Source organism: Lactuca sativa, chromosome 6 (genome assembly GCF_002870075.4).
Source record: "Lactuca sativa cultivar Salinas chromosome 6, Lsat_Salinas_v11, whole genome shotgun sequence".
NCBI classification, from domain to species: domain Eukaryota; kingdom Viridiplantae; phylum Streptophyta; class Magnoliopsida; order Asterales; family Asteraceae; genus Lactuca; species Lactuca sativa.
In genome coordinates this window covers 91,361,239-91,384,907 of record NC_056628.2, presented here as the reverse complement: position 1 = coordinate 91,384,907, position 23,669 = coordinate 91,361,239, and the positions used below count along the sequence as shown (strand labels likewise).

At 42.4% G+C, this 23,669-nt stretch overlaps 1 non-coding gene across 1 annotated transcript; it reads right to left on the bottom strand.

Annotated features, from left to right (window-relative positions):
- Nucleotides 1–2,858: 2,858 nt before the first annotated feature.
- LOC111895962 (small nucleolar RNA R71) lies at nt 2,859–2,965 on the bottom strand. Its single transcript, XR_002851733.1, has one exon. It is a non-coding gene; the product is annotated as a small nucleolar RNA R71 (small nucleolar RNA).
- Nucleotides 2,966–23,669: the final 20,704 nt, after the last annotated feature.

Sequence of the window (23,669 nt, the reverse complement as noted above, 5' to 3'; positions counted from 1 at the left end):
GACCAAACAAATTTAAAACTCTTAAGTGTGCATGCAACCTAAAACAAGATCTATGTTTTCACTATTGAACCTATAACTATGAACATCAAAATAAGAGACCTAGGAACCCTAGGTAATTTTCGAAATTACTAAAGAAGAAGGTTTAGGGTTACATACCTTTTAGTTGTTATTGTAAACAACTAGAAATCCTCTTATTGATCTTTTGGAAGCAAGCACCACAAACGCCGTGCCTCTAATGGTTCACAACTAAGCTAGCAAGAGGAAACTATAGAGATAGGAGATGTAAGAACCACTATTTCTCTAACACCTTCATAATAATATTACTCCAAACATGCTACATGCATATTCATAAACATATTTTATATAAATGGTCTTACTACAAAAGACTGGATATCAATCAAAAGACTTGATACAAACTAACTATTAAGATTTTTTACAGAGTTTTATATATTACATAACTTCCTAGAACTTTATACCCTAATTACAAAAGTTATAATATTTAACTAGTCTACATCTTCTACTAGTACATGACTATAGTAAATGCTTATCACATGCAATAGTTTAAACATTGAGAGGGATAAGCGGGTGACGCTGATATTGTCATATTTATACATAGTTTTAGGCAATATTGATCTGCATTTTTATTAATATTTTGGTTATTTGCGTATAATTATGGTACTTATAAGGATAAAATGTTATTTGCAGCCAAAATAAAGCATTTTCGAAGAGAGGGACCAGAAGTGACAATATATGGAACATTGGAGACTTGGAGTACAAAAGATGAAGAAATTCACGGATTCAACCGAAATCACGATGTGGAGCCTCCTGCCACGACGTGGTCACGATCTTTCCAGAAGATAGGTACGCGAAGAAAGAGTCCCTGGCGAATACGGATTACTTACGGATCACGTCGTGAATCTCTAGTCACGACGCGGCATGTGAAAATTCAGATATTATAAATACTCTTGGCCATTACGACTTGGAGAACTTTTGGCTGATTGGAGGGTTTCCAGAATACGATTTTTAGTAGAGGAGAAGTTTTGGAAAAAGGTTTTCAACACCAAAGGAGTAGAGGTTCATAATTTAGTTTACTTATTTGATACTTATGAACATGCTTGCCTATTTAGTTTGTGTTTGTTTGTTAGTTGCTATTATGAGCAGCTGAATCTAGCTACTCTTGTCTAGTTAGATGAAGCTTCTAACTTATGAATAGCTTAATTTTACATGGATTTATTTAGTTGGTGAAATGCTTGTGTTTGATTTATCGTTACCTAACATGCTTATGTTTGTTTCTTTAGTTGCTTAATTTCATGTTCTGTGTAGCTTAGTGACCATTAACTGCATGAACTTGTTTACTTAGTGATTTAGTGAACATTTACTTAGTGATTTAGTGAACATTAAATTGTTAAAGCTAGGATTGACCAATCTTAGTTAGTAATTAAAGTAAATAAATTTAGCTGTGCTAGAGAACGTAGATTATGACTATAATTGTGTTTGCATAATAAATCTTACATATCATATTCATAATCATAATTGGTTATGTGTTTAATTGTGTGTGACCATACATAGTTTTACATGAATTAATTAATTATTGGTAAAGTTAGACTTAAATTACTCATATAATAATAACCAACTTGATAATCCATAATTATTAGCTAGCCATAAGGACGAAGTGGATTCGCACTAGATAAGAGTGTTTTTACTTATTGATTGAATTTGAGTTAAGTTCGTCTGATCTTGTAAAATCAGATAAAACCCTTTTTAAACTTGTTAATAATTAGGTTAATTTGATAGCAAGTAGATTAATTAGTAACATCGTTCCCTGTGATCGATACCCGACTTACCTAAGCTATACTATAATCTGACTAGGTAGACTGCCTATAGGTGCATAGTTAGTCTAAGTTTGTTAGGTTATAAATATTAAAATTAGTGGGTACTTTTGTGCACATCAAGTTTTTGGCGCCGTTGCTGGGGAACGGCTTAGTTATTGTTTATTTATTTGCTCTTGATTAATTGATCCTTTTTGTGGGGTAAAATCTGCAAAAAGTTATTTTTTTAGCATATAGTTTTTTTACAGAACCCATGACGTGGATCACCCTTCCACGACGTGGATTTTGTGAATTCTGATTTTCTTTAGTTTTTGGTTTACTTTTCTGCTTTAGTTCAGTTATATGTTTTTATTTTTGTTTATTTTGTAGGAGTTCATGACCAGATGATCCAACACACCTTTGGTGCCACCGCTTGAAGATCCGGAGTCTACGCCGCACAAAAAGAATAATAAGAAGTCGCCTTTATAAGAACTGAAATCAACCTTTTCAAGGAAGTTAGGAAAGAAAACGGAAGAATCAAGTTCAACCTCAAAGAGCAAGTTTAAAGACTTCAATCAAATTCTTAATCCACACGAGTCTGAGTATGAATCAGAAACATAATTTGGACTTTATACTAGTGAACTCGAAAACGAGCTGGAGAACGCAATGACGAACATTGATGAGATGGCCATGGGGGATTACAAGAAGTGCATTCAAGATGATATGGGGTCGGGTTTAGTACATCCTACGATTCCTGCCAATGCAACATTCGAGTTAAAGGGACATATCCTTACTGCATTCAAGGATATCCCATTCTATGGGAAGGATCATGAGGATGCTTTCAAGCATTTAGACGAGGTCAATGATATTGCGGATTATTTAAATACTCCTAATATCCCAAGGGAGACAGCTTTGCTAAGGATGTTACCAGTCGCTTTCAAAGGAGCTCCAAAAGACTGGTTGAAGGCACTTCCATCTGGTACAATCACCACATGGGCCCAATTGCGTGAGAAATTTCTAGATCAGTTTTGCCCACCCTCCAAAATCTCTAAAATCAAGAAGGCGATTGCCAACATTGAGTAAAATTCGGGGGAGTCATTATACGAGGCATGAGAACGCTACAAGGGGTTGTTAAGTAATTTTTCTCAACATGACCTCAAGATTCAGCAAGAGATGTTGATATTCTATGATGGGGTGAATGCCATGACTAGACAACTCCTTGATTCGCAAGGACCACTGTAACGTCCCAAAATTCAAGACTAAAAATTTCTTTTAATAAAACATTACTTTAAGCAAATTCATCATTTCAAAACATAAACAGAGTATTAGTTTCCAAAATACATGTTCGTTATCAGAGTAAACATTCCCAGGCTGTCTAAACTATGGTGTGTGCCATGCGATCACCCCGAGCTCTTCCCTCCGCTACCGGAAGTACTTGAAACCAAAACTGAAAACCGTAAGCATGAAGCTTAGTGAGTTCCCCACCCTACCACATACCATGCATAACCACATACTGCACGTATTGGGCCACGCCCGCTATCCTGGGCCTCGCCCCTTACCTCGGGCCTCGCCCGCTACAACGGCCCCGCCGCTCCAGGCCCCGCCTGGCTTCGAGCCCCGCTCGGATACAAATCTGTTTCACTTAGGCCTCGCCTGTCACAGGGCCTCGCCCACTAACATATAATTGTTGGATATAGTGTCTAAGCCCATAACTATATTTGGTATATACTTGACCCGACCCGGCATGGTCCATTTGGGTTGCACTTCACCCGAACAATTTATGGATAATATTTGAGAATAGTACAAGTTATGATTTATTAATATATTATAAGTTCTAATTTATTAATATAAGATCATATTATTTAATTAGTAGTGATCTATAATTAATCTAGGATTAATTTAGTGATCAAAGATATTACTAATTAAATATGGGCTTCTATATTTATATAGTGTGGGCTTATGCTTATTTGGAATGGGCTAGGCTTGGATGGAGAAGTCCATGGATACTCCATGGAGCTTTAACCCATGGATCTCATGGAAATGAAGAGACATGGGTATTAGGGTTTACATGGATGTAACCCTAATCCACCACACTATATAAAGGAGGCTTTGGCTCTTGAAATCAAGTGAGTGAACACTAGTTGACACATGTTGAGGTGAGGGCCGATTTCAAGAGAAGTGTGACTATTCTCTCAAAGTTCCAAGTTTGTGGTGATTTGTGACTTTCATTTGAGGCATCCACATTATTGGTGCTAGGCTCTAAAACTCCAAGGAATCAACTACAACTACAAGGTAAGTGTTTCTACTAGCTTTATTTGATTCAAGTTCCCCATGCCATGCTAGTTAGGATATAAGCCTTGGAAAAATAATTATTTGCATGTATCTTAGACAAACATAGATCCAAGGTTTATTAGGGTTGCATGTACACTTAGGAAGTGTTAGAATGCTCAAAACCCATCAGTGGTATCAGAGCCTAGGTCTGTTTGTTTGATACTTGTGATTAAAAGTTGGAAAAAGTCGAAAAACTTGCTGTCTGACGAATGGACTCGGCGAGTCCATGGGGGGACTCGTCGAGTTCACTTGTATCTTCAACCTACTCGGCGAGTAGGGTCGACAGAGTGCAGATTTTCGACTTTAGTTGCTGGAAATGGATTGGAAACATTACCCTAAACTGTTTTGGTACTTGAAAACTTGTTTTAGCTAGTGTAATGTTTTTGCTAATTCATTTACAACAACTAGTTATCAAAATTACAAAGTTTAATGTGATTTTGATTCTTGAAAGTGTTCATATTCATGTTCTTGTTCTTATGAAGTTTAGATGATCATAGGAATTATTTGTAACCTATGGGGTAGTTTAATTCTTGATCATAATGTGTTTTAATGGAGTCCATAACTTGTTCTCAAGTTATGGAAAACCAAAAGTCTCTTGGATTGAAAACCATTAAAAGAACACAAGAGTTAGAAAAATGAAGAGTCTTCATTTTATTACTCTATTAAACTCATAAGTTACAAGATATGAAAAGTTTTGAAAGTTTACAAAACTTGCCCTCAAGTTTTGGAACAAGTAAAGTTAAGTTAAAACTTTAGTTCCAACCCTTAGAATTTTAAAAGTTAAAATTCAACCCTTATACTTATATTATTATGATTTAATAATTATATATATGTATAAGAACAAAGTCGTCTTACCGCTAGTACGCCTCATTCACGAAGCCGGTCTATAAGGTGGGTATAAGGTTGTTGCCTATAAAATGGTGACTTAATGGGTGTCCACTCTCACCCACCGCTTGCTTGACTGGTGGAGGGTCGTTAGCCGAACGGGTAAGACAAGGACTTATAAATTCTCATTCAAAGTATGATGAATATTATAAAGTAACTAAATGTTTTATTAAATTCCCAATCTTAGTTACTTTAGGAAAAATGTGAATAAGGTGCTAATCCATGAAATTACACTTTACACTTTGTTTAAGTCGTTGGTGGAGCGTGTGTGGTTAACCGGCACACTAACTTGGACTTAACAAGGTAGGTAAAGGGTGACTTAAAGGTTTATTATAGTATCGATGGAGCGTGTGTGGTTTACCGGCACATCGATTGAGTGATAAACTTTAAAGGGTACCAAGTGATTTGCATGGTTACTTCACACCTCGTTTTGTGATCCTTAGCATCCCAGTCACAAAACCTGGAGGGCACACTCGAGATTGAAACATGCCTTTGAAAAGTTCATTGAATCTCAAAGAATCTAGGAATTTCTAAGAACCAATCAAAAACCTAATACTTAAATATTTCGGTTTTCGTGGTGGAAATTGGTGAATCGTCATTAACCTACCTTTCAAATATGGTATAGCTTAGATTACGGCATACCTCTTCTAAGTTATATTATATTGTGATTGGATCCTAGCCTTAATATTACATTTGGGTGTTTTATTAAGGACTCTCTTATATCTAAACTAATCTTGTTCTCTTATTTTTAGATGTCTTCAAACAATGCTGCTTCTGGCTCTAATCCTAATGGCTCCTTTACCCTTATGAACTTGTGTGGGAAAGTCACCTTTGATGGATCCAACTTCAATGAGTGGATCAGAAACATCAGGATGATTACCCGCTACGAGGACAAAGAATATGTCCTTGACAAGGAGCTTAAGGAGATTGATGAGACCACTGCAACTCCTCAGGAGATCGCTGAATTTCGGGCACATGAAAGGGATGCTACGAAAGTGGCTTGCATCATGATGGCCACGATGACAGCGGAACTCCAAAAGTCTTATGAGGATTTCTACCCTTATGAAATGCACCAAGATTTGATGGAAAGATACCATCAAAGTGCAAGACAAGAGAGGTATGAAATCATCTTCTCCATGATAACAACCATGATGAAGGACGGGGAATCCGTCACGAGCCACATGCAGAAAATGCAAAGGTATGTGGATCGTTTGCTGAAGCTTAATGTGAACTTCCCTGAGGATCTTGCAATAGATATCATTTTGCACTCCTTACCATCGTGCTATGATCAATTCCGCATGACATATCACATGAATAAGGAAGAGGTCACACTCAGCAAACTTCAGGGACTTCTCAAGACCGCAGAATCAGGTCTTAAGGGGAAGTCGGTTGCTATCACTCCTACTCCAAACTCAACTCCGTTTTTGGCAATTGGGAAAAATCGATGGAGGAAGAGAAAGAGATCCTCGAAGGGTACCAAGGCTCGGACCCTTGATGGCTCTTCTTCAAGTGGAACCAAGAAAGGTTTCGTCACTCCTTCTTTTGACCCAAAAGAGGCTGAATGCTTCTATTGTCATGAAAAATCTCATTGGAAGCGGAACTGCCCAAAGTACCAGCAGGATGTGAAGGATGGGAAAGTCAAACCCAACCATGCAGGTACTTACACTATCATTTCTAATAACTCACCCCATTCTAAGTCTTGGGTCCTTGATACCGGTTGTGGTATTCATATTTGTTGTGACTTGCAGGGACTAAGAAGAAGTGAGAATGTGGAGCAAGGAAGAATAAACTTGATCATGGGGAATAGGAAAGCTTTACCTGTTACCAAGATTGGAGTTTATACTTTATCGCTAAGTAGTGGGTTTAATTTAGATTTAAATAAGTGTTGTTATTCGCCAGGAATGGCAAGAAATATTATTTCCTTTCATGCTTTGTACAAACAAGGGTTTACCTTTTCATTTAATAATGAAGTTGGTTCTATAGATGTTTTCTATAATAATGTTTTTTATTTTAAAGCATTACCTTGTGATGGTGTGTATGAAGCTGTATCTGTTGTAGATAACTTGGGAAATAATGTTTTGTGTATTGATTCTACTAATAATAATAACTTGGATAAAGCATCATTATGCCATTGTCGTCTTGGACATATAAGCAAGAAACGCATAGGCCAACTCCAAAAGGATGGAGTCTTGGAGTCGTTTGACCTAAAGTCAGATGATAGTTGCAAATCATGCTTACTTGGAAAAATGAAAAAGTCACCCTTCACAGGCTCGTGTGAGAGGGGTGAAGGTTTGTTGGACCTTATACACACGGATGTGTGTGGACCATTCAAACATGCCACAAGGGATGCTAATCGTTATTATTTGACTTTTACTGATGATTACAGTAGATATGGATATGTCTACTTAATCAAGCATAAGTTAGAGACTTTCGAGAGGTTTAAGGAATTTAAACAGGAAGTCGAGAATCAATTGGGCAGGAACATTAAGATGCTTCGATCCGATCGAGGAGGTGAGTATCTTAGTTCAGAGTTCCTTGACTATCTTAGGGAATGTGGGATTGTCTCACAATTGAAACCTCCCAGGACACCACAGTTGAATGGTGTGGCTGAGAGGCGTAATCGAACCTTGTTGGATATGGTTCGTTCCATGATGAGTCGAGCTACGCTACCAATCTCATTCTGGGGGTATGCCTTAGAGACTGCCGCCCATATTCTTAATCTTGTCCCTACAAAGAAAGTTGCCAAAACTCCTCACGAGATGTGGACTGGCAAAGTACCTAAGCTAGACCACATCAAGATTTGGGGTTGTGAGGCTTTCGTGAGACGCGAGACTCATGATAAGCTCGAACCTCGAAGCGAGAGGTGTATTTTCATCGGCTACCCACAACAATCCTTTGGTTACCTCTTCTATAGACCTAGTGACAATGTGGTCTTTGTAGCAAGAAGAGGAGTCTTTCGAGAGAGAGAATTTATAAGCCAAGGAGACAGTGGGAGGCAAATTGATCTTGAAGAAATTCAAGAATCAAGCGGTGAAGGAACTTCAAACACTAGCCCTCAACTTGAGGAGGAAACTCCTGTTGAGCCAGTTGATGAGCCTGTACCTCTGAGGCGTTCCACGAGAGTTAGGAATGCACCTGAGCATTACTATGGTTTCCATATTACTACGGAAGGTGAGACACTTATTAGTGATGAGACACTAGTAGGTCTGGAAGAACCTAACAGCTACATGGAAGCCATGGCAGGCCCTGAGGCTGCTAAATGGAAAGAGGCCATGGATAGCGAGATACAATCCATGTATGGCAATCAAGTTTGGAACTTGGTTGAGAATGTACCTGGTCGTAAGACTGTAGGGTGCAAGTGGGTCTTCAAGAAGAAGACCGACATGGATGGTAAAGTACACACTTATAAGGCGAGACTGGTTGCAAAGGGCTTCTCTCAAATTCCTGGAGTGGACTATGATGAGACCTTTTCTCCAGTAGCCAAGATTAAGTCTATTCGGGTTCTGTTAGCCATAGCTGCATTTCATGACTATGAAATATGGCAAATGGATGTCAAAACCGCTTTCCTTAATGGAAAGTTGGCTGAAGATGTTTACATGAGTCAGCCAGAGGGTTTTGTCAGCAACGAGTACCCTAATAGAGTGTGTAAACTCGAGAAATCCATTTATGGATTGAAACAGGCACCTCGCAGGTGGAATCTTTGCTTTGATGAGAAAGTCAAGGAATTTGGCTTTTCGAGGAGTGAAGATGAATCTTGCATCTATATCAAGGCTAGTGGGAGCATAGTCAGTTTTTTGGTACTGTATGTGGATGACATACTACTCATAGGAAATGACATCCCAACCCTGCAGGAAGTAAAGTCCTGGCTTGGGAAGTGTTTCGCTATGAAGGACCTTGGTGAAGCTGCCTATATCCTAGGGATAAAGATTTTGAGAAACAGGAGTAAAAGACTAATTGGACTTAGTCAAAGTACCTACTTGGACAAAGTGTTGAAAAGATTCAACATGCATAACTCCAAGAAAGGTGAGTTACCCATTCAGTGTAACGCTAGATTGAGTAAGACACAAAGCCCTAGTACTGAGGCTGAGATAGCAGAAATGAGTTGATTTCCTTATGCTTCAGCTGTAGGATTGATCATGTATGCTATGACGTGTACTCAACCTGATGTAGCCTTTGCTTTGAGCATGGTTAGCAGGTATCAGGCGAACCCTGGAAAGGAACACTGGACTGCGGTAAAGAATATCCTCAAGTACCTGCGAAGGACTAAGGACTGGGTCCTTACCTTCGGTGGGAGTGATGACTTGAGAGTTGTAGGGTATAGTGATGCTAGTTTCCAGACTGATAGGGACAATTTCCGCTCTCAGACAGGCTGGGTCTTTACCCTAAACGGAGGAGCAATTTCTTGGAAGAGTTCCAAGCAGGAGACAGTGGCTGATTCCACTTGTGAATCAGAGTATATAGCAGCAAGCGAGGCAGCAAAGGAGGCGATATGGCTAAAGAACTTCATCGGAGACCTTGGAGTTGTTCCAGCTATAAAAGAGCCAATGGAGATTTTCTGTGACAGTAATAGTGCAGTTGCCTTAGCCAAGGAACCAAGGGATCACGGGAGATCCAGACACATCGACAGAAAATACCATTTTATCAGACATCGAATTGAAGAAGGACTCCTCATGGCGAAGAGGGTATCATCGGATGAGAACCCGGCAGATCCCCTCACGAAGGGACTGAGTAGGGTTAAGCATCTCCAGCATGCTCGGAGCATAGGGCTGAAGGATGATATAAGTTTTAGTAGTTAGATAACCCATAAATTTGTAAAGTGTAATTGACATTTGATGATGAATAAAAGGTGTTTTATTTATGAGTAAAGTGTTGCTATCTCTTGTCGATCTTTTACTATATTTCTTTTGCATGTTTTGACTTCCAGAATAATTATGTTTGGTATATCATATTATTCAAACCTCCACAGTCGGTCATATGTCGGAAGTATGTATGAATCAAGACTGTCATGATTGGTTGCAGAGGTCTAAGGTGTTGGACATGGCTACAACAATCATGAGTGCTCATAAGTTCTGAGCATTGGACTCAACCCACGCTCACTGGAATCACTTCATGGAATTTTATCTCGAGTGATCGTGAGACGGTAATATCATATAAGTCTTCAAACCTAGAGATATGATTTGTTACTTACGAGTTGGTTATGCATTGATTGTACGTAAACGCATTGGTAACTTGATGTTATAAAACGTGCCTTTGTGTGTAATTTAATGAGTGGTAGAACAAACATATGAGTCGAAGTTTATCTGTTCCTTCTTGGATTAGAAGCTGATATCTGGGCCCCTCGATGATTTTGTTTTGACCTATGTACCGGGCCCGGTCAGAACTAAATTGATGTGTTCAGTTGAGTTCTGTGTCAAACAAATCGGAAATCGGGAAACAAATGCTGGACAATAAGCAAGACAATGTTCCATGTGTTTGTCCGGCTGATATCTAGAACAGAGGATTATATGATCACTTATCTAAATGGCGCGTTCTAGTTCAACAGAGTTTAAAGAGCTACGATTACGGATCGGTTCCTGAAGTTATACTTGCAAATATAGTTACTAGACTTATCCAAGTGGGAGACTGTTGGATATAGTGTCTAAGCCCATAACTATATTTGGTATATACTTTACCCGACCCGGCATGGTCCATTTGGGTTGCACTTCACCCGAACAATTTATGGATAATATTTGAGAATAGTACAAGTTATGATTTATTAATATATTATAAGTTCTAATATATTAATATAAGATCATATTATCTAATTAGTAGTGATCTATAATTAATCTAGGATTAATTTAGTGATCAAAGATATTACTAATTAAATATGGGCTTCTATATTTATATAGTGTGGGCTTATGCTTATTTGGAATGGGCTAGGCTTGGATGGAGAAGTCCATGGATACTCCATGGAGCTTTAACCCATGGATCTCATGGAAATGAAGAGACATGGGTATTAGGGTTTACATGGATGTAACCCTAATCCGCCACACTATATAAAGGAGGCTTTGGCTCTTGAAATCAAGTGAGTGAACACTAGTTGACACATGTTGAGGTGAGGGCCGATTTCAAGAGAAGTGTGACTATTCTCTCAAAGTTCCAAGTTTGTGGTGATTTGTGACTTTCATTTGAGGCATCCACATTATTGGTGCTAGGCTCTAAAACTCCAAGGAATCAACTACAACTACAAGGTAAGTGTTTCTACTAGCTTTATTTGATTCAAGTTCCCCATGCCATGCTAGTTAGGATATAAGCCTTGGAAAAATAATTATTTGCATGTATCTTAGACATACATAGATCCAAGGTTTATTAGGGTTGCATGTACACTTAGGAAGTGTTAGAATGCTCAAAACCTATCAATAATAGCACGTAAGCATATCACATCACATCACATAATCTAAACACATACTAACGGATCCTGTCCTAATGCCTCACCTATCTCTGGGCCCCGCCCTTGTCCTGCTACTGATGAGTCATGGAACCCCGTCCATACTCCTGCTGATAGTGAGGTACGGGCCCAGCCCACCCTCACTCATTCCCTAACTTGGGCCTCGCCCCTGCTCTGCTACTACTAAGATGTGGAACACCATCCACACTCTGCTATTGGTGAGATACGGGACCTCGCCTACACTCACCTCCCTACCAGGCACATACAAGTATCACACAGACAACAAGTATAAACTATCACATAAACCATTCCTTGGGCACCCGCCCTCTGTCATTGGACCTCGTCCCGTATATCATATTGGCATACTATGCCTAGGGCTAACCCCCGGGTCTTTTACTCATAACTACATGGGCCGACATTGTGGCCGTAGACCCATTCATACAAAGGGAAACTCACCTGCATTGGCTGAACTGGCTGATGAACCCACTAGCTGCTGCCCGACAACTCTTTGAACTCCTACTCCACTCGCTCCCCGAGCTACCAATATTAATGCAACACTGAGTCTAACTGACCCCCAAAAGACAACCAAGTCAACTCTGGTCAAAGTCAAAGTCCTGGTCAAAGTCCACCTTCCAGGTCAACCCTACTCGCCGAGTCACCCTATTGACTCGCCGAGTTCATATGTTCAGAGTTCTTTCCATTCGCGACTCGACTTGCCGAGTCAGTCCATGACTCGCCGAGTCCAACGATTTCCGAGTCCTGACCTGTCCAACTCGCTGAGTCTCCACCCGAATCACTGATTCGAGTCTCAACTCAAAGGGTTTGGGGCTTCGCGACCTGACTCGCCGAGTCCAAGAACAGACTCGCCGAGTTCAAGGCAATCTTCATCCAACTCGCCGAGTTCATGCCCAACTTCATCCGACTCGACGAGCTGTTCATCCCACTCGTCGAGTTCCTCCTCATCTTCATGATACTCGCCGAGTCCACTCGAACAACTCGCTGAGTCCATTCAGATCTTCATACATGCAGAGGACTTTTGAGTCATGCAGGGACTCCAAACCATAGATCCATACTTCCAAATCTCAATCCCCACGTAAAGTTGCAAACTTTACGTATAACTAAAGAGATCTAGGCTTAAAACATACTAGGGTTTGGTTTGAGGACAAAAGGGCTTCACCAACTACTCATGTTCTGATGCTTTATGACATATTGGACCATCCTAGCACTAGATCTGAAGTGGCAACAACATATCTAAGCCCCTAAACTCGAATTGGGTCTCAATCAACCATAAAACCCCTAAATCTCATAACAAAATAGATCTAGATGCAAAGAAGGGAAAATGGAAGCTTAATACCTCCAAGATGAACACAAAATGAAGTAGATCTCGGATATACACCTCTTCTTTGAAGCAACCTTCTTGATCTTCAAGTTCCTTTCCAAAATTTCCTTCCTCTAAAGCTATTTCTCTCAAATGATGGAAGCTCACACGAAATATAGGGTTTACAGGTTCTCTAGGATGATATGGAGGCTGAGGGAGGGACATAACACCCTTTATATAGGATACAACTCCCGGAATTAGGGTTTTCCTCGCACAGACCAAACTCGCCGAGTCTCCTTGGCCGACTCGCCGAGTCGGTCACTTACTCCTCGACCCGGATCCCGCTCGGACTCGCCGAGTTCCTCCTTGGACTCGCCGAGTCGCCCCTAAAAATTAGGGTTTTCTTTCCTTTCTTGGCCTTCCAGATTTTGGGTGTTACAACTCTCCCCCACTTAAACTAAACTTCGTCCTCGAAGGTTGCCATGGTCCACCGCCTGCGATCTGCTTCCAAAACCCACCAATTATCCCAACACCAGCTGCCTACCTTCGCTGGTCTTCCACCTGGTCATTCTGATTAACATAAACCTCGCGGATAAAACCTCGGGTCAAACCTGACCCTGAACAACTTAGAAACACAACTTACTCAACCGACAATCCTTCTGGTACTCTCCGAGTACTGCGCTTGAACTCATAGGGGTGACCCCTTCTTTCCTTACGCGATTTCCTTGCCTCCCTAAGGCGATGCTCCATATCCAACTATTTCCTCTATCACTGTGAAGGTCCTATCCTTCACCAACTCCATCACCCCCGTTATTTCCAGTACAGGTCATCACCGTCAGTTACCACTGACACTCCTCTTTGCCAAAACTTGGTGTCGAGCATCCCTTGATTCAACTAACTGAATTCCACCATACACTGCTTACCTGCAGTACTACTGACTGGAAATTCTTCTATTCCTTGTCTGCCTTCCGGATGAACTGAGACCACCCCGTAGTCTTACATCACTTTCTACCACTGGCTGCTAATGAATGCTACGGCTGCCCCGTAGTCTTACATCACTTTCTACCACTGACTGCTACTACGACGGCACCCATGTGCCATTAGCTCTCAAGATCCTCATTCCGACTCCTTCGAGTCCTACGGGTGATCCACAACCTGAATTTCCAACCACGTACTAACCATTACCATCACACGCACTAGCTGATGGGGAGTTTCTCAAACTCCCAACCCTGAAATCCTCGATCCATCAAGCGCTGAACCACTTCTTTTCCTTCTCGGAGGATTCTCCCCCACTTCGATCCTGCTTACCCCTTTTTGCTCAATACTCAAAAGAAATCCTTGCTACCATTCCATAATCAATCTGCTGAGGAACCTAAGCTTAACATAGCTAGGGATCTAACCAATCCATTTCTAACACTATACCACTCCGATCTAGCGAGACATACCAAGTTCCTCCCAAGCATGCTATAGTTACTGCATCCTATGCAACCTTCTCCAATAGGGCACATCCCCTCACCACCATTCGGATATCCAAGGTATGCAGATGGCATATAACTCGATCACAATCAACCGCTCAAAAATAAAATACTCATACCGATAATGATGCAGAACCATAACAATATAATCATGCACAAATAAAAGAACTGAAAACAGAAATCGCATACCTGCAACGTCCGGTGCTGATCGCGCCTCTAAGGTAGTCATCTGAAGAGCTCTGCCTCCTATCGCAGGCGCCTCTGCACGGCCCTGACGGCCGTCTGTGATCCTCAAAGTTGCAGGGGCAGGTGCCATCACACGTCCTGCTGAAAACAAACTGGGGCACTGGGTCTTCTCGTGGCCCCGCTGGTTGCAGTGAAAACATAACAGGTCTGATCCCTATGAGGTGGTAACAGTACAATCCCTGCTGAAATGACCAGTCCGACTGCACTTGAAACAACCAGACTCACCACCGCTACCACTCCTGCACGCGTCCCCGTGCGCCCTGCCACACTTCCCGCACCGGCTGCGGTCCTGATAATCCCTCGACCTCGAATCCGATCCCTTGGGCCTTTTGCCCGAACCTGCAGCTACCTGAACCTCATCCGGCTTCCTCTTCCGGATCTGCTCCAAATCGATTTGTCTCTCTCTAGCCCAAGAAATCATATCTTCCAGCGTCTTACAACTGGATCTGCTCACGAACTCCCTGATGTCATCCCTCAACATCTCATGGTATCGGGCCTTCTTCATCTCCTCATCCGCGACATACTACGGTACAAGAAGAGCCCTCTCCCTGAACTTGGTGGTGATCTCCACCACAGTCTCAGTGGTCTGCGTCAAATCCTGAACCTCCCGTGCCAACTGCTGCACCTCAATAATCGGCGAAAACTCCGCCCTGAACCTGGTCGAGAAAATGCTCCAGGTCATTGCGTCCAATGCGGCATCATCCCCCAAAGCATGACCAATCTCCTCCCACCAATCCCTCGCTCTGTCCTTCAGAAGACAGGAAGCGAGTCTGACCTTGACCCCCTCAGGACACCGGCTCGTACGGAATGTGTTGGCAGCATCAGCCAACCATCTACTGCTAGTGATGGGGTCCCTAGCCCCATGATAATCTGGTGCCCCGCAAGCCCTGAACTCTCGAAATGTCAAGGTACGCGCTCCCATCAATGCCATCATCTTAGTACGAAAGGCTCCCAGCCTTTCATCCAAAATCTCCAATATACCCTCCTTGACCGTGCCAAAGATCACAGGAGTCTGGTCTAGAATACTGCGCGTATCCTCTGTTGATATCAACTCCCTCATTCGCTCCTCGAGCTGCTCGGCTCCTGAACCCGAGCCTGATCCCTCTCCGGCGTCTGATCCGCCCGCTGGTCTCTCTCGCAATGTCACTATACTGAAAATATAATACATCCACTGTCAGAATACTCATCACTGCTGCAAGACCAAACACACTCCCTACTAGGTTCCTGGTCTTGTCTTGGCATTTCCCGAATCGAGTACGGATCCTCTGCTTTCAGTAGTACGGGCCCATACTACCTTCCACATCTATCCGTACTTTCCTCAGGAATTGCTTTGACTCCACCATGCCCCTTAACCACTACTACTGCTCCCAGCACTATCTCATCCTAGGCTTACCCTAGGAAAACCTCTAACTAAGCTCAAACCAGTCCTCAGCTGCTAAGGGTCTCCTTGTGATGCCAATTAGCCATCACCTGAATACCGTCACATGTGACAAGGCTCATATAATCCTTCAAGTAAAAGACTCGTCCCTACAACGGTTGGACTCAAACAAGAGCTGCGCAATAGGACCAAATAAAGCACTCTGAGATTATTCAAACCTGATCACATGTGACGTGTCATATCCACCTAATGGCTAACTCCCATCACTCAGTATCCCACAATGCACAAAGCAAGCAACATTCAGACAAGGGAAAATCTAACTACAACAGCAATCATATCCACATAGCAAGATACTGAACTAGCATGCAACACAAACTCATAGGTCCACACAAACTCATAAACTCAGGCATAACCTAAACAGGCTATCCTACCACTATCTAATCAGCACTATCATCCAGCTCAAAACACATATAACAGGCACATAAGGCATCATCCCTAGATCCTTAGCCCTATTCTAGCATGTTGTTCTATTAACTGATAATCAAAACATAAACTTGTATGGGTATTTTGGGGTACTTACTTGAGATCGGTTGATTGCATGCACCACACCCTTTTTCTCTTTTCAAAGTTCTTTTCTTTCTGAATTATTTTTGCTTTTCTAAAACTGTTTTCTTTCCCAAAACTCTCTTTTTACAAAACTGTCTTTTCATTTTGAAAACTTCTATACCAATTCCTCGGTTTGAGTTCAGACACACCCGAGAGCATATCCGAATCCCTCAAACCAAAGCTCTGATACCAACTTGTAACGTCCCAAAATTCAAGACTAAAAATTTCTTTTAATAAAACATTACTTTAAGCAAATTCATCATTTCAAAACATAAACAGAGTATTAGTTTCCAAAATACATGTTCGTTATCAGAGTAAACATTCCCAGGCTGTCTAAACTATGGTGTGTGCCATGCGATCACCTCGAGCTCTTCCCTCCGCTACCGGAAGTACCTGAAACCAAAACTGAATACCGTAAGCATGAAGCTTAGTGAGTTCCCCACCCTACCACATACCATGCATAACCACATACTGCACGTACTGGGCCACGCCCGCTATCCTGGGCCTCGCCCCTTACCTCGGGCCTCGCCCGCTACATCGGCCCCGCCGCTCCAGGCCCCGCCTGGCTTCGAGCCCCGCTCGGATACAGATCTGTTTCACTTAGGCCTCGCCTGTCACAGGGCCTCGCCCACTAACATATAATAGCACGTAAGCATATCAGATCACATCACATAATCTAAACACATACTAACGGATCCTGTCCTAATGCCTCACCTATCTCTGGGCCCCGCCCTTGTCCTGCTACTGATGAGCCATGGAACCCCGTCCATACTCCTGCTGATAGTGAGGTACAGGCCCAGCCCACCCTCACTCCTTCCCTAACTTGGACCTCGCCCCTGCTCTGCTACTACTGAGATGTGGAACACAATCCACACTCTGCTATTGGTGAGATACGGGACCTCGCCCACACTCACCTCCCTACCAGGCACATACAAGTATCACACAGACAACAAGTATAAACTATCACATAAACCATTCCTTCGGCACCCGCCCTTTGTCATTGGACCTCGTCCCGTATATCATACCGGCATACTGTGCCTAGGCCTAACCCCCGAGTCTTTTACTCATAACTACATGGGCCGGCATTGTGGCCGTAGATCCATTCATACAAAGGGAAACTCACCTGCATTGGCTGAACTGGCTGATGAACCCACTAGTTGCTGCCCGACAACTCTCTGAACTCCTACTCCACTCGCTCCCCGAGCTACCAATATCAATGCAACACTGAGTCTAACTGACCCCCAAAAGACAACCAAGTCAACTCTGGTCAAAGTCAAAGTCCTGGTCAAAGTCAACCTTCCAGGTCAACCCTACTCGCCGAGTCACCCTATTGACTCGCCGAGTTCATATGTTCAGAGTCCTTTCCATTCGCGACTCGACTCGCCGAGTCAGTCCATGACTTGTCGAGTCCAACGATTTCCGAGTCCTGACTTGTCCAACTCATTGAGTCTCCACCCGACTCACTGATTCGAGTCTCAACTCGAAGGGTTTGGGGCTTCGCGACCTGAATCGCCGAGTCCAAGAACAGACTCGCCGAGTTCAAGGCAATCTTCATCCAACTCGCCGAGTTGTTCATCCAACTCGCCGAGTTCATGCCCAACTTCATCCGACTCGACGAGCTGTTCATCCCACTCGTCGAGTTCCTCCTCATCTTCATGATACTTGCCGAGTCCACTCGAAGGACTCGCTGAGTCCATTCAGATCTTCATACATGCAGAGGACTTTTGAGTCATGCAGGGACTCCAAACCATAGATCCATACTTCCAAATCTCAATCCCCACGTAAAGTTGCAAACTTTACGTATAACTAAAGAGATCTAGGCTCAAAACATACTAGGGTTTGGTTTAAGGACAAAAGGGCTTCACCAACTACTCATGTTCTGATGCTTTATGACATATTGGACCATCCTAACACTAGATCTGAAGTGGCAACAACATATCTAAGCCCCTAAACTCGAATTGGGTCTCAATCAACCATAAAACCCCTAAATCTCATAACAAAATAGATCTAGATGCAAAGAAGGGAAAATGTCAGCTTAATACCTCCAAGATGAACACAAAATGAAGTAGATCTCAGATATACACCTCTTCTTTGAAGCAACCTTCTTGATCTTCAAGTTCCTTTCCAACATTTCCTTCGTCCAAATCTATTTCTCTCAAATGATGGAAGCTCACACGAAATATAGGGTTTACAGGTTCTCTAGGATGATATGGAGGTTGAGGGAGGGGCATAACACCCTTTATATAGGATACAACTCCCGGAATTAGGGTTTTCCTCACACAGACCAGACTCGCCGAGTCTCCTTGGCCGACTCGCCGAGTCGATCACTTACTCCTCGACCCGGATCCCCCTCGGACTCACCGAGTTCCTCCTTGGACTCGCCGATTCGCCCCTAGAAATTAGGGTTTTCTTTCCTTTCTTGGCCTTCCAGATTTTGGGTGTTACAACCACTAACGAAGAAGAACCCAAATCAGGCCAGGGAGCTGATTGAAGAATTTTCAAAGCACTCTCATGAGTATCACAACCCAGGGCGTGACGGAATAAAAGGCAGTGGAGGTGCACAAACTGAAGAGATGGCTACCGTGATGGCAATGCTTAACACTATGGATAGGAGATTGACCCAAATGGACCAATCAATTCATGCAATTCGAGTTGATTGTGAGAGATGTAGTGGCCCACATTTGACCAAAGATTGCCATTTGGATGAGTATGGGAATAAGAAGTCTCAAGTTTGCTACTCGAGTGGGGACAAGTATGATGAAGATTGGAGAAAATCAAAGAAAGAGTGGTTGCCATATGAATAGTACAAGAAGCAAAAAAGAGGAGAAATTTAAGCAGACAGGCCAAGGCTTCTACCAAAAAGAGCAGCCACCACCCGAGAAGAAAGTAGACTTGGAAAATATTTTGACCCGATTTATGGAAGCATCCGAGAAAAGGCACGATGATACCGATGCATTGCTTAAGGAACACATGAATATGATGAAGGAACAACACAAAATGATGATTGACCAACAAGCTTCGTTAAGAAATCATCAAGCGTCAATTCATAATTTAGAAGTCCAAGTTAATCAACTCGCTACTTTGGTGAACAACAATTTATCCTCATAATTTCCTGAGAAGAAGACTCAACCTCATGTTATGGCTATTGATACTGAAGAAGTGGCAATCTCTGAATTTTTAGAGGCACTAGAAGAGGAGACACAGCAGTTCGATCCAGAGCTGAAGAAGCCAAAACTCGAGAACGAGAATATTGTTGAAATATAGAAACCACATCGTGGGACTTATCTGTCCACGTCGTGGCCCTTGTCTGAACAGAAAAATTCAGAAACCATCTCGGCTTATCGACCACCTTTGCCATTCCCGTCTCGAGCTAATCTTAGTCCACTGGAAAGGGAGCATCTGGAGTTTATTCAGAAAATAAAGGGTATTTCTATTAATACTCCTTTTATTGATTCACTTGCAAAAGTTCCAGAATACGCTAAGTTCCTCCAAGATTTAACAGACACTCGACATGAATTGAAAAAGAATTCTAAGGTAATTTTAAGTGAGAAAAGCTCGAGGGCTGTGTTAGGAGAGATACCAAAGAAGATGGGAGATCCTGGACGCCTCACTCTCCCATGTGAATTTGGTAACAACTTGAAGACTTATGCTTTAGCCGACTCTGGGGCTAGCATAAATTTAATGCCTTACACATTCTATGAGAAGTTTAATATTCAGAAAATAAAGGCTACAAAAATGACAATTCACATGGCCAATCTGTCAGTGACTCATCCAAGAGGGATTGTAGAGGACATCCTTGTTAAAATTGGGAAGTTTGTTTTCCCAGTTGATTTTGTTATCATGGATATGAAGGAGGATACTAATGTCCTAATCATTCTTGGTCGGCCCTTACTAAATATTGCTGGAGCTTTAGTGGATGTTCGTGAATCCAAGCTTACATTAAGGGTTGGTGATGATAAGGAAGATTTTGGAATGCAAGATGGGTTTCAAGGATACGATGTTAAAGGTGAAGTGTTCAATGTTAATGAAGACAACGAACTTGAAGAATTGGAAAAACTCATGGAGGAAGAAATCAAGACACTTAATCAAATTAAACACACTAAACCAAGAGCATCCGTTCTGTTTCTCATTGAAGTCATTGCTTACACAACACCAACATCTTTGCTAAGTGAGGAAAGTGACGAGATGTCAAGTGATGAAGAGGAGGTTACATCAAGGGTGACTAGTCCAGTGGTGAAGAAGGAAAAGGATACTACGAAGCTTAAAAATGATGAAAGATTAAACACTCAAGGGATCAAACGCAAGCTCGATGAAAACGAAGTCAAGGCTAAAAAGTAGAATTCTAAAAAGGCATATATTCGTCGAGTGCAAGCTTACAAGAGGCGTTTCAAGGAACAAAAGATCCAAGTGGTGGGCTCTTCTAACAATTCGACGTAGGAGGCACGGAGTCCGGCTCATGACTCCATAAAAAATAAGCGCTTATCGGGAGGCAACCCGAGTTTGGTTTGCATTTTCTTTTCTTTTCTAGTTTTTGAGTTTTTGATTAGGAAAGCTATCAATTCATCATCTAAATACTGTTAAGTTGTAAAAATTAGCTGTGGGATATTTTAGAAATAAGTGGTAAATAATTAGCAAAAAAAATCATTATCTAAAAATTATAGGGTCCAGACTTGGTTCACGCCGTGGTAAACCTCACCACGTCATCGCTATAGATAAATTACGGGGTGAGTCCAGTATCGATGACCATTAAGATGGACCCGTGTTGATTTTGACCCAAAAGAATTCCACGACGTGGTATTGCCCGCCACGACGTGGCCTTTAAAAAGTCACGGGGGGGGGGGGGGGGACCAGTTCATAAACCCTTTGACCAAAAGTTGTTCCCCATTTGTTTACTGTCACACGGACGGAAGCAAGAGTCCCCACAGCCGATTTTTTTTTTCCAGTTTTTCTTCCAAATCTCTTGTATTCTCTTGTCCTTTCACTCAATCTAGTATGTATTTCATGCTATAATAGTTGTTATTTATCCCGATTTTATGCATTTAGTTGGTTAGGGTTTTTTTAGAATTTAAAATGTCCCAAATTGGTTATATTGGTTAGTATTTTCACTTTGAATGCCCTTAGATTAGAAAAAGGAACAAACCCCAAGTGCAAAACTTGTTTGATTTCAACTGTTTTATGCTCGATCTAAGTTCACGTCACGACTGCGTACCACGACGTGGAGTGCAAAACCACGACGTGGTTCCTGGGTAAACAGAATTCTACTTCATTTTTTTATGCTTTGGGAGTTTTGTTTGCTTGGTTTAATTTTATTTTTAGGTATGACACCTAGAAGGGCTGTTCAAAAGGACAATGATCCGATTGATGTGGCGAGTATTCATCGGTTATATCGCTTTCCGCAAAACATTTCACGGGCCTTGTTGACGACATATCAGAACCGTTTGGGATGGTTGTACAACAAGGAGTTTGCTATAGCTCCGATTGTCGATTGGGGATGGCTTGGCGGTGTTGGAATGGTTGTTGAATTGGAATGCTATTGGACTAAAGTGTACGAGGGGGACCATTTTTCCTTTACTTGCCATGGGTGGAGGAACTTGTTCGCGATCCAAGAACCCGTGTACCGGGAATTATCAGTGGAGTTTTTCTCTACTGTGAGATTTGAAGAACGCACCATTGACTTTGATTATTACCGGGCACTAGTTTTTCGGTTGGGCTGGGTGTATCGGGAATGTAATCTCCGGGAATTTGCTTTGCGCATGGGGATCTATACGGAAGTGGAGACTCAATCTCCGTTCTTTGTTCCATTTTTACTTGGTTGCGTTCGGGATTTTACGCCTGGTACTTTTGAGGATCAATTTTGGCGTACTATCGCCAATCATGAGTACAATTCCTGTGATTCAAGTGAAGCATAAATTCGGAACCCGGTGCATCGTTTTCTTCACCGCCTTATCACCTTTTCTATCAATCACAAACACCATGGTGATAAGGTTTCTTTACAAGATTTGTTCTTTCTGTGGAGTATTATTACTCCCGGGGTGTGTTGTGATCTTCCTTACATGCTCGCAAGATTTATGGGAAAGAAAGCGACCAGTTCACAACAAGGAAGTCCGATTACGGGTGGACATTTGGTCACCCGTCTTGCCCGGTCATATGGCATTTTTTCTCACGAGTTTGTGCGGAATCTTACCCGTTTTCCGGACAATGATTTACCTATTCAGTTTTTGGGTGTTATGCGAGTGGTGGTCGATGTCGGGGGAGGCTATTTTATACCCCCGAAAGATGGAGAGCAAGAGATGGAACAACCCGAGCAACCTCCTGCGAGAAGAAGAAGAAATATTAGAGCCCAGGGAGAAGTTGAGAGAGGACGTGCTGCTCAACAGCATGAGGAAGGAATGCCCATTGACCCATTTCAAAGTTGGGTTGGGTCCTATTTGGATAATCTCCGTGGTGGGATGAATTACAACACGTAGATGTTGGAGGCCATGTTTTCTCACATGGGTGTAGTTCGACCACCTGTCGTGCCGCCGTAGTGCCCGTACATACCTACTTGGGAGGAGCTTTGGATGCCAAGGGGAGATGGAGAAGGACCTAGTGGAGTACAAGGACATGGCGATGATGTGTAACGTCCCAAAATTTAAGACTATTTTTTTTTTAATAAAACATCACTTAAAGCAAAGTCATCGATTCAAAACATAATCAGAGTAATAGTTTCCAAAACACATGTTCGTCATCAGAGTAAAACATTCCCAGGCTACCTAGACTATGGTGTGTGCCATGCGATCATCCCGAGCTCTTCCCTCCGCTACCGGAAGTACCTGCACTGGCTGAACTCGCTGATGATCCCACTAGCTGCTGCCCGACAACTCACTGAACTCCTGCTCCACTAACTCCCTGAGCTTCAAATGTTCAGAAATATCTTCCCAATCCCAGATCTACAGCCCCCTTCTTGCACCCTCAAGATCCTTCTTTCTTCTCCAAGCTTTAATGCACTCTTCAAGGCAATAGTTGGCTCCCCAATGGATATGGCGGCTATGGTTTGGTATTCAGGGTTAAAGAGGCAGTAAAGGAACCCTAAGGAAGAGAATGAGGCGCTTAAATAGGCTCCAAGACCCGGATTTAGGGTTTTCCTCGCACAGACCAGACTCGCCGAGTCTCCTTGGTCGACTCGCTGAGTCTCCTTGGTCGACTCGCCGAGTTG